General features: G+C 46.2%; 2 long non-coding RNA genes across 7 annotated transcripts in view; one reads left to right on the top strand and one right to left on the bottom strand.

Annotated features, from left to right (window-relative positions):
- Window positions 1–10,049, top strand: part of LOC143839325 (uncharacterized) — a 50,754-nt gene extending 40,705 nt beyond the window's left edge. For 4 of the 5 annotated variants that reach the window (XR_013231689.1, XR_013231687.1, XR_013231690.1 and 1 more), the window contains exons 2-3: window positions 6,368–6,484; window positions 6,599–10,049. This is a non-coding gene — a long non-coding RNA (uncharacterized LOC143839325). The remainder of the gene's footprint in view (window positions 1–6,367; window positions 6,485–6,598) is intronic. The other variant, XR_013231688.1, reaches the window with a different exon arrangement.
- Window positions 1–12,053, bottom strand: part of LOC143839316 (uncharacterized) — a 57,625-nt gene that overhangs the window by 36,442 nt on the left and 9,130 nt on the right. For both annotated transcript variants that reach the window (XR_013231684.1, XR_013231683.1), the window contains exon 2: window positions 6,069–6,129. This is a non-coding gene — a long non-coding RNA (uncharacterized LOC143839316). The remainder of the gene's footprint in view (window positions 1–6,068; window positions 6,130–12,053) is intronic.

Raw genomic sequence — 12,053 nt, 5'->3', positions numbered from 1 at the left:
AGATTTGAACCTTCCAGGCCTAGTCCAGCACTTTAACCACCACATTAGCTCCCTACTCACCTGGAGTCTCTCAAACAACATTCTGGTGCTTAGCAGAAAGGAGGGAGGGGAGGACAAGGCCCCTTCCACTGTGTCAGCTGCTACCCATTCCTCCAGGAGTGGTCTGCCAATCTATAAGAAGGACGGATAGCAAAGTTCCTTCTATTGGCCAGCTTTCACCAAATGTATTTCACACTTCTTAGTTTGTTGTCTTGAGTATAATAACATGAATAAGTAAATAAGCATGTGCCCCCTCTTCCCTGAAGCATTTCTTCAGAGTTAATAATGGATAACAAATCAGGTTTCCAACAAAAACCTCTTTGCTTGATGTGTTCTCAACACAAGGCCCAGTTTACTGATTTAATTAGATTGTTAAACTGCCCTCAGGTGACCCCAAAAGCTCAGCATAGGGAACATCATTCAGAAATATAAATATAGCTACAGAGAACTCTGAGTTTTATCAGGAAGCCATTTTGGAACACATGTTGTTGTTGTAATGTTAGGCGTGAAGAATTAAATTAAAGAAGGGGGCTGTAGTGGGTTTTAAGATGCTGTAGAAATTATTATTTATTACTGACTTGGTTTCTGGCCAATCTTGGCTAGTGGTCATGTTCACATGGATGCTTCTTGAGTTATGCAGCTTCTAGTTTGTGGAAGTTTTGAAAAACAGAAATTCCAGAAATTCCAGTTTGCCCACAATTTGAGCTGAATATATTCCTTATTGCAACTTCAGCATAGGAAACCAGAAGTACTTTGCCCCAGCTAAGGCCTCCAAAGCAAATAGCATTATGAAGAAGAGTTGGTTCTTATATGCTGCTTTTACTACCCGAAGGAGGCTCAGAGTGGCTTACAGTCGCCTTCCCTTTCCTCTCCCCACAACAGACACCCTGTGGGAGAGAGCCCTGATATTACTGCTCGGTCAGAACAGTTTTACTAGCGCCGTGGCGAGCCCAAGGTCACCCAGCTGGCTGCATGTGGGGGAGTGCAGAATCTTGACAGTTGACATTTGCTCTGGCCTAGATAAAAAGCAAAGTTAGGCTAGCCTTTTCAAGAAAGCATCAGTGAAGCTTGACATGACTGACTGACCTCATGAACTCAGCATCCCTGCATCTGTGGGAAATACACACACAGTGCTGGCAACTTCAAAGAGCATTTTCCTTCCTGACTCCGCACCCCACTAAATGGCAGGTCTCAGAAGTACCTTCTTATATCTAAAATCCCATACCTATCCACCTAGCATAACACCACCTTGACAAAAAGCTTTATTGCTCTACGTAGTCACCTAGATCAAATCAGATCCAAAGTTTCACAGATCATTCTCTTTGATCACTTAGGATCCTGGACATTCTGGATCAGTCAACTTTTTAAGGGGGCATCTGCATCTTTTCTCCAAAGTTCACTTTTTGCCTACATGACTTTTTACCACATATCTGGCAAAGGAAAGGGTATAAAAACCCTTCCCTGGAGCCCCTAGTGTGCTCGCTCCCCTCTGGCGACACCCAACTCGGATTCTTCCTGAAGGGCTTAATCACCTTGTAAACTGTGCAAAACAGTTCTTAATTAGTTAACCACTTTTCGCTTAGCTGTTTTCTCTATTTTCTCAGAGCATTTTGGTTAACATACAGGGGGTATTATTTGATCATGTAGAAGAGATATCAAAATGATTTTTTTTAAATCACAACTTTTCCATTAAAAATTCTGGATCCTTGCTAAAGCTCCAGCCCCACCATACATATAGTCTGTTCATGGTACAAACACATGCAACTTTGCATTTACATAAAGACATAATGGGAATCCTAGTCTTCTGAAGGGTACCCAACCACCACAATGGTGGCCTGCTTCCAAGTGCAGCCTGGAATTCCAGAATACAAAGATTTGTTCCTTTAAAAGGGCAGTTTGGGAAGGAGGCTTCCATGGCATCACATTTTTGCTGAGTTTCCTTCCCTCTCCAGACTCTGCCCTCCCCAGATACTACCTACAAGTCTCCAGGGTACCTTGCCAGCTCAGTGTGGGTAGATTCTTGGAATTTCTGTGTGGAACCCGAGATTGGTGGGGTTTGGGGAGGGGAGAGAAGACAGCAGGATGCAGTCCTCAAAAGCAGCTTTTCTCTTCAGAGAGAGCGATCTCTGTAGTTTGGAAATCAGTTGTAATTCCTGGAGTTCTCCAGGCCCCACCTGCAGGTTAGCAACCATCCTACACATGCAAAGGTCACCCCTGTGTGCACAAACACTGGAAATATGCAGGTGACTTTTTATTTTATTTATCTAAGAACTTATATCCTGACTTTGTGCCTAGAAATCTCTTAAGGCATCTTACAATAATAATTAAAAACATGACTAGTCACCACAAGTAAATGTAGTAATTATACAAGATATAATAACCCACGTAAATCCATAAACTTGCCATAATTTGAAAAGAACATTCAAAAAAGTTTCCTAAAAGATAACAATCAGGGTCAGGATCTACCAGGTATTGAAAGAGTGTTAGAGCAATACCAGTCAATCAAATCAACCCCCCTGAGTGAACAAAAAGGGGTTTCGGGTGGTGATTAACCCTTTAAAATCTAGGAACAGTCAGACAGCTAGAGGTGCCATCACTGGGTCTGGAAATATTGGGAGATTTGAGGGTGGAGCCTGGGTGAGGGATTGAGGGAGGGGAACGGACCTTGGTAGGATATAGACAGCCATTTTTTTCAAAGAAGAAGCAGAATAAATGTTTTAACTAAATAAAAAACAAGCAATCTAGGTAGTCTGGAGATCAGTTTTAATTCCAGGAGATCTGCAGGTCCTACCTGGAGATGGCAACCCAGGCTGAAGGGGAGGGTATTCCACAGCTGATATGCCACTACAGAAAAAGGCCTTGTCTCCAGTTACCCCCCCCCCTTGCTTCAGCCTAAGCGAGGACACACAGAGCAGATCTTCTCAGAAAGACAGAAGCTGTTGGAAAGAGTGCAAGGGAGCACACAGTCTTTCACAAGCAAGCAACTTGTGTGATCTGCTTATAGTTTTACAATGTAAGAATTAGGCCATGGTTTCACCAAGTCTAAGAGTATCAGATTACCTGCAAGAGAGGTTCAATCAGTTTTGAACATCTAATTGGTTCTAAGCTGATCAACAGACATAGTTTGAAGGTTTCCCAGAATACAGGACACAAACTCCCGGGAAGCTGAACCACTGGAAAGGTGCTGTGGAGTTACAAGTGCTATGACTGCTACAGGCCCCATCATTCAATGAAGCATAAACTTTCGGGTGGTGACTGTGCCATGCTTTTTAATTGCTCCAAGCACACAAAGATAATATCAACTGGTGATCTCTGATCTCTGTAATTCCAGGAGATCTCCAGGCCTTACCTGAAGGTTGGCAGCCCTAATATACCCAGTGGTATAATACCTGCTTCCCTGTGGTGCAGTCCTATGCCACTGTAACAAACATATGAAATATCAGACGCAAATTGACAAAGCTGCTCTTATCCAATGAGTGTTCTTCTATCTATGTCAATACTTAAAAGAAAAGTTTCTCTAGAACATTTTCACTATTCTTCAAGGTTTTCTGCAGCACATACTTGGCTCTCACTTCCCATTTTATTTTCACAACTAGATTGAAAGCCCATTTGTAAAAATGGGCAGAGGAGGGCCGTAGAGGCGGGCAGTCACGGTGGGGGCGTCCTCCGCTTTGCGGAGCCGGCACTAACCTGGCGGCGGCTGGCTCAACGTGTGTAGGGGACGGCGGGCGAGCGGCCCCAAAGGGATGGTGGAGGTGGCGTGGCTCAGGCGGGTCGGTGGGCGCGGGCTCCGGGCGGTGCAGCGGAGCAGTGAGGCTTGGAGAGTCGGGTGGGCAGCAACGGCAGCAGGCGACACGCATGTGCGGCAGTGGGACAGGGAAGGAATGCACGCATGCGTGTTTGGCGGTGGTGTAGCGGTGCGGCACGGGCGCATCGAGAAGCCTGTCAGCGTCGCTGGAGGCACCTGGGTCGTGTGCGGTGTGAGGCACGGGTGGCGGTAGCGGACCGGGGGCAGCGGCGCAGGCAGTGCTCGGTAGTTGGGCGGGCGGCGGCGCGATAGTGGGCGGAAGGGCGCATGTGCTGAATGCCACGCATGTGTGGGTCTGGGGGGCTTCACGGCCTAGTCGGGTTCGCGGTGGCGAGCATTGGGAGCGGGCGGCCAAGGAGCAAACAGGAAGTAGGGGTTGGGAGAAGTTTTGGGGGGCCCCCCAAGGGACGGGTGGGGTCAGGGTGGGAGTTGGCGGCGGTCGAGAGGCGGCTGGGGACGCGCGTGGGGGATAGCGGGCAGTTCCGTGCTCGCGCAAGGGCTGTGGCTGGGTGGAGGGGAGGCTGTGTGCTTCGGCGTGGGGCGGGCGTCCTCCCCGGCCCTGGGTGAATGCCGTCGGCGGGCGACTGGAGAAGAGGAGGGCCGCCGCGACCTGCTGTGTTGCAGGTGAAGAGGACTGGCGATCTGGAGGAGGCAGCAGCGAGGATGGCTGGCTGGGAAGAGCGCAGAGTCGGCGGCGCAGTGTTCTGAGGACGTTCCAAGTAGCCACTTGGCCCTCGAGAGCCACTCGGAGGAGCGAATCAGGAGCCACTTCACGGCTCCTGATTCACTCCTCCAAGTTTTTATCATGGACAGCGCCCGCCCACTCTCCTCCCAGTTAGCCCTTAGGCTTTTATTTATACCGCTCCGCTGGAGCGGTGTAAAGATACTCCTGTGAGGTCGCTTAGGCTGAGACATAGGAGACCAAGGTCATTCTGCAGGCTTCTTAGTTGAGTGTAGATTTGAAGCCAGGCCTCCCAGCATCTAGTCCTATCAGATCAAATCTGGTATTGTAAATCAAGTCTCCTGTGAGATTTGTTTGTGGTCCCAAGCGAGTCCCAGATCTTTGAATATCTACATAACAGGGGAAAGTTCAGCAGATGTGATTTCTGTTATATTGCTACAGCAGCAAAACAAACAACAACAACAAAACCCAGTGCCTCAGGTTGCCCAAAATTTTGTGAACAGCAGGCTGGTCTGTTGAAATTAGCTGATAAAAGTTTTTTTTACGAAATGGAATTAACAATTACTCTTTTGTAGATCAAACTACTATTAAAGGCAGCAGGAAGGGCTGAATCATAGAGTTGGAAAGGGCCATACAGGCCATCTAGTCTAGCCCCCTGTTCAATGCAGGATCAGCCTGGAGCATCCAGGATAAGAATCTGTCCAACCACTGGGTTAAAAACAAAAGCAGGCGGGAGGCACCTCTGCGCACAGTCTGCTTGTGGAACGCTTGCTAGCATGGCTCATGTGCCCAGTGAGATGCTTCAAAGCTTTGCTTTTATTGGTTCCATTCAAAATGCTCAGAACCCAACATCTTGAACGATGCAGCTCAAGCTTTGCTGATCTTGTTGACTGCACGGAATGCAGCCAGGAGGATTTTACTCGTTGACTTACTAGCTGTCGATAAAGCAGTGCAGATGCTACGTACAAGTATGAAACATCACATTCCAAGCAGTCTAAACTGTCAAACGCTGCACTTAACAATCAACTTTTGGGGGGTGAAATGACTCCTCATGATGTTTTTAAAAGAAATGTTATTCCACTGAGACATCCTGTTATGTATAATCCATAGTAACCGATATAATCAACTTTTATGTTGGAAGGAAAAAAGCAACAATAAAATGCCCTAATCTGCTGAACAATTTTCCATGAAGCAAGTTTTGGTCAAATGAATTTCACTTCTATAAACATGATGACAGGCACTCTGTTTGTTCTTCTGCACACTCTCCATCTGATCCTAAACACAAACCTTTCCTTTCCCGTGGAAACTCTTAGAGGCCATGTACTGGACAGGTGGTCCACAGAGAGTAACTCTGCCCACTACCGTTAGAATCTGATTTACAGCATGCTCCTGGTCAGAAGTAAGCTTACCTAATATTTAAACCCATGGGTTTCATTGTGCAATTGTATGCAGATTTATTCAGAAGCAACTGACATTCTATTAAGTGGACTCCTTTTTCTAATTATGCATAAGTAGGGCTTAATTATAAGTAGGGCTTACCAGGTAACTTCATGGAATTGCACCGTAAATAAAGTTGTCAACAGGCACAGAGAAAAATTTCCTGGAAATGAGAAGGAACATTTTTGCAATGAGAAATAACAGCACAACTTACAACAGTGTGACACACTCAGGAGTCACATGTGGCTCTTCAACACTCCACTGTGGCACTTCTGAGCAGCATTCCTCAGTGTGTTACTCGCCATATATAACAAGGAATTGGGTAAGGCCGTTTTTCCAGTTAGGATTCTGACTAGCTCTTGTATGCTTATTTGTATGCTTTTTTTCACGTGTTCCAACAGGTGGAAATTCAGCACTTGCTCTACAAGTGTTCCCTATGAGTACATCTTCAGGCTGGAAAAATGTCCCTGTGAGGCTTTAACACAGTTCCAGGTGCACAGCTCTTCCTCAAACACCAAGTGAGACATTATTTCTTGACCCCCACTAATCTCCATTCTTGTATCTCTCTGTTCCACTTTGCCTCCTCAGACTGCACCCAAGTGAAACACTGGTTGGGTATTTCTTTTCCACAGGCAGCGGTGAAATTCAAGCACCACCTGGAAGCCTCTGTGAAATGTGATAGGTTTAAAGAGGTTCTGTGGAAAGTAACTGGAAAAAATGACACCATGACCCCCCCACACACACTCCTTTTCCAAGGAAATAAATAGACTGATACACTCTGTAACCAGGAGAACTTTTGAGTAAGAAGAGGAGGTCGCCTTGCAACAAACTCAGGTAAGACAATGCACAATGGACTGGAGGAATATGTGCTACCAATGACGGCCCCTCTTTGTTGAAGAGGCTGAATTAGATCAGCATTTTTCATGCTGGAGCAGAGGTCCTATTGAAAAGCGTGTGAACAGGTCAGTTGGAGCGAGGAAATGGTAGCCAGCAACCACAGCGTCAGAGAGCCAGTCAGGGCTGCAAGCCAACACATTTCGCAGGAGAGTTACTGGACGTAGGGGAAACTGCTGATGTAACTGTGAGGGGGAGTGAGTGTGCATGGTGGCTGGGAAAGGACGTGGCAGCTGGATGATACCAAAAAGTGCTACACATGGGCCATAGAGAAGAAAATGCTGTGTGCCTGTCTGTGTGTCTGTCTACTCACAGATATGTATGCATAGTTGAGAGACAGTGCATGGGTGTTGAAGACCAACAAAAGAGCACATAATTGTGCAATCAGTAGATGTCCTTGTGCTCAGTGAGATGGAGAAGAAACCTACCGAAAATATTTCTTGCTTCCCCCTTCTGCTGCAGCTCAAAATGCTCCCCTCAGTGCTGAACTACCAGGAACCCCCAGAAACAGCAAGGGGGCAGGGACTGGTGAACATTGCCCCCCTTCTTTTTGCTGGAATCCTCTGATCCAGTCTGGTTGGCTGTCAGACTTGGGTATGGGAGACTGTGCCATGGAAGATTGCTGAGGGACTTTGAGCCAGTCACACATGCTCAGTCTAACCTTCCTCATAGGTTGGCCAACCTCGAGGTGGGGCCTGGAATTCTCTCAGAATTAGACCTGATTTCCAGATTTCTCCAGGGTAATTGATTTTGCCGTATTTATGTCTTTTGCAAATTAGTCTTCCGTTGATTTAATGGTGTCTCTTTTGGTTAAGGATACACTAGAAAAACACAATTATTGTGTGACAAGTATTCAGCTGTACAAATTATACTCTGTGCAATGTGGCATGGGAAAGGCCAGTCCTCCCTTAGTATTTGTGTGTATGTACCTTTGATGACATATGTGTTTAGATATGTCTCACCCACTCACTCAGACCTTGAGGGGAAAAGCTGAATCCAGAAGAATGGCAATGCTAGCAAACCCATACAGCAAAATTTGGGCAAGGCCTTGATAAAGACAAAAATATGGCAGTTGGGTGCCAGGCACAGGAGCCAGATAATACAGACTGCCCTTGGTAAATGAAGGAGAGTTGGAAAATGTGCAATACATTTCTTCCACAGTCACTAGACTTCTAGCTGAAATCCAACCTGGAAAAGCTGATTTCATAGCAGCTTGTCCTGCTTGGAAAGGCAGGAGCTAACCTTTGACCACAAACAAAGTGCAGATTAGATATTTCCCAGTGAAGTTGTAAATCTTACAATGATTACCTGTGGAATGGGGAGTCATTTCACTATAGTAACCACAACAAATATTCTTCAGATACATTTCTTTTCAACAAGCTAATTAAAATGGATGGCTAACAGTGCAATCCAAAGCAGAGTTACACCCTTCTAAACCTGTTGCCTTCAATGTACTTAGAAGGGTGTAACTGCACTGTAATTCATTCAGCTGTTCTGCATGACAAGATACTTTTTTTGTACTTGGCTGTTAAGCGTCAGCTGCTTTGTGCACATTAAAATTTCATAAATATGAATGAAATAGTTCATTATGAGTACAAACTATGATTTACCACCCCTTTGCCAACCTCTCCAAATGTGGGCTGAGCAGCAACTTGTAAGGGGGAAAATGGGATACATAGCAATGGAAGGAGGTTTCCCAAGTATCCTGTACAATCTAGGTGTGAAAATGTAGCTTTCTGCACATAGTTCTGGAACTGTTCTCATCAGAAAAAGAGTATATTTTTCTTCGATCAGAGATATTTCCATTTACCCTTGAATAGGCCTATAGACCATGTAACTTTCTGGATTTGGGAGAGAATAACAACAACAAAAATCCCATCACTGTGAAATATGAAATGGCCTCACTCCTGCAAAATTCTACTTTTAAAAATACTCATTAAGAAGCAGAACGGCTCCCTAAATTGTGGGGCTTGCCTTAAAATAGCTGTTCAAGTTTTCTATCTTATCTGGACTCAGTTAGATTAATCACTCAGCTGCCTTCCTTCGGTGTGGCACTTCAAAAATCAAGAACAAAGGTTCCCAATCAGATCCCGTCTCAGAAGAAATGGCCTAGACTGATAAAGTCATAGAATTCAAGTGCTGCTAAATAAAGAAACATTTTTGTGCACAAATGTTTCAGGCTTAAAGGGATATTTTTGCCATACTCTGTTTCATGGGGGGGGGGGGGGGGCTTGAAAGTAAAATAGCTATGTTTTGGTACGTAATGTGGGATGACTCTGCATATATTGGCATAGTATTTATTGTTGTTATAGAAAGATGAATGATATAATAAGAAGAGTTGGTTTTTTTGTACCCTGCCTTTTTACTACCCAAAGAAGTCCAAATGTGGCCTTCTTCTCCCACAACAAACACCCTTGAGGTTGGTGGAGCTGGGAGAGCTCTGAGAGAACTGCGACTGGCCCAAGGTCACCCAGCTAGCTGCATGTCGAATACTGGGGAATCAAATCCAGTTCTCCGGATTAGAGTCTGCTGCTCTTAGCCACTGAACCAAATTACTCTTAAGAATATAAGAATGTTTCTGTCCTGAACTACCACTGGCCTCCAGACTAGAGGCTCACACCACTACTGATCACATCTACTGTTTTCTCTCCCCTTCCCAAGCTCTGCCCTCCACACACACTCCCCCCATATGTCATCAGTTACTTCTTCTCTACTTTGGTTCTAGGTAAGAAATATATTTCAGTCCAAAGCAGGCTTCGTTGTTACTATTTGGATATGCCGGATCTGCAGGTACATGATTCAAAAGGATATGAAGAATATCCTACAGGAGGAGATGTATATTCAGCATAGTTAGATTAGGAATTCCCTAATATTTTTCAACTAGTCTGTCAGGGCCCGCAGGTCTCCCAGGAGTTCGTTCTACCAGGTCAAGGCCAGGACTGAAAAGGCCCTTGCCTGGGTCAAGCCCAAGCACACTTCCCTAGGGCCAGGGACCTCTAACAGATTATCACCCATAGAGTGAAGTGCCCTGTGGGGAACATAAGGAGACAAACAGATAGGTAGGGCCCAAACCGGGGATGGCCTTGAAGGTCAACACCAAAACCTTGAACCTGGGCTGATCCTGCGTTGAGCAGGGGGTTGGACTAGATGGCCTGTATGGCCCCTTCCAACTCTATGATTCTAACCTGATCCGGGCCACAACTGGCAGCCAATGCAGCTACCTCAATACAGGCTGGGTGTCCCAGTGAGGACCCTAGCAGCTGCATTCTGCACAAGCTGGAGTTTCTAGGTCAAGGACAAGGGTAGGTCATCTTCATTTCATGAGTTCACTGATGAAGTATACAGACTGATTCTGTGCTGGTTTTCCCTGTAGCTGAATATGATACTAGAAGCCTTTACTTGTATGAAGCCCCAGTAGCCTCATCTCTTGTTCAGTGTGCATATAAGCCCTCAGACATGCAGGATAAAGTGTCCTCTCTAGCTCACAAACATTCATCCCTCCCTCTCCTCTGCCAGTCCCCGTCCAATAGACTTAATGCTTGCAGGGTCTGGTCTTGATTGGAGACTGAATGCAAAAAAGCCAAATGGAGCCCAGTCTAGAGGAGGCTGAGAGAATGATGAATGAGCAGCTTTGTGGCCTGGGTAGGGCTACCAATATTTGGCATATTCAGGGTCGTATTGTTTTGGAATTCCCCAGTGTGGCATGTATTTTCAAAGTTAGGATTACCAACAGGCATGGAGGGGGGGGGGATCCTATATTCCATTAATTTAGGCTTAATAGGGAGCCAGCATAGTGTATTGATTAAGAGTGGCAAGCTCTAATTTGAAGAACCAAGTCTGATTCCTCACTCCTCCATATGCAACTTGAGGGTGACCTTGGGCCAGTCATAGTTCAGAGCAGTTCTCTCAGAGCTCTCTCAGCCCCACCTACCTGTTGGAATTGCAATCATCAAGTAATTGAGGCAGGCCATATTGTGGCCCCTTCCAAAGGTTGGCTGGCTTGCAAAGTCCTCCAAAAAGTGGATTTGCCACTCTAAAATGCACGATCCTCCAGCATACAACCAGCCTTCAAGCAGCAGAAGAAAGATATGGTGGGGAAAGCGCACTGTAGCCTGCCAGCTTTGTCCTGCCCTCGCTCCTGCCCTCTCCCCTCACCCTCTCTGCCCAATGAAGGAGGTAGACCCCCCCTGTCATTTAACAAGTCCCTTCCCTCTCCCTCCCTCCCTCCCCAAGTACCTTATAAGCTGGGCACTGCCTGCACGCCACCCACATAGCCTCCATGCTGCCTGCAAGGTGTGTGTGTGTGCGTATGCGGGGCAAAAGTGGCAATGGAAGCAGCGATGAGGCCTTGCAGGGGAGCATGTGTGCATGAGCGGGGGGGGGGGGTAGTGGCAGAAGGGATGGGGGTTTGACAGCTTGGCTGGCGAGAATCTGCCTTGCTCACCCTGCTGTATTTGTCATCATGGGTGACTTCAATTTCCCAGATGTGTGCTGGGAAACAAACTCTGCGAAGCGTCCTCAGTCATGCAAGTTTCTGACCTGCCTGGCTGACAATTTCATTTATCAAATGGTAGATGAACCCACAAGAGGTTCAGCCATACTGGACTTAATACTGACCAACAGGCAAGAGTTGGTGGATGAGGTGAAGGAGGTGGGGACCCTAGGGGGAAGTGACCATGTCCTCATAGAATTCCTTTTGAGATGGGGAGCCAAGGAAGCTTGTAGCCAGACGCGGATGTTGGATTTTCGTAGGGCAAACTTTAATAAACTCAGAGACATGATGAGTGTCGTACCATGGACGAGAATGCTGGAAGGGAAGGGAGCATGTGAAGGGTGGGCGCTACTCAAACAAGAGCTATTGCATGCTCAATCAATGACTATTCCAGAAATACGAAAACACTGCATGAGCTCTAAGAAGCCTATTTGGATGAACAGAGAACTTCAAGAGGAACTAAGAAAGAAAAGGAAAATGTTCAGGAAATGGAGGGAAGGACTGAGCTCTAAAGAAGAGTAACTACAGGTTACTAGACACTGTAGATCAATCATCAGAAAGGCCAAAGCTGAGAGTGAGCTAAGATTGGCCAGGGAAGCCCATTGTAACAAGAAAAGATTTTTCAGTTACGTGAGGAGCAAACGTAAAGTAAAGGAGGCAATAGGCCCGCTGTTGGGTGCGGATGGACAAACTCTAACGAA

Source organism: Paroedura picta, chromosome 1 (genome assembly GCF_049243985.1).
Source record: "Paroedura picta isolate Pp20150507F chromosome 1, Ppicta_v3.0, whole genome shotgun sequence".
Taxonomy (NCBI): domain Eukaryota; kingdom Metazoa; phylum Chordata; class Lepidosauria; order Squamata; family Gekkonidae; genus Paroedura; species Paroedura picta.
The sequence above is the reverse complement of the archived record's forward strand: the minus strand, read 5'-3'. Positions and strand labels throughout refer to the sequence as shown.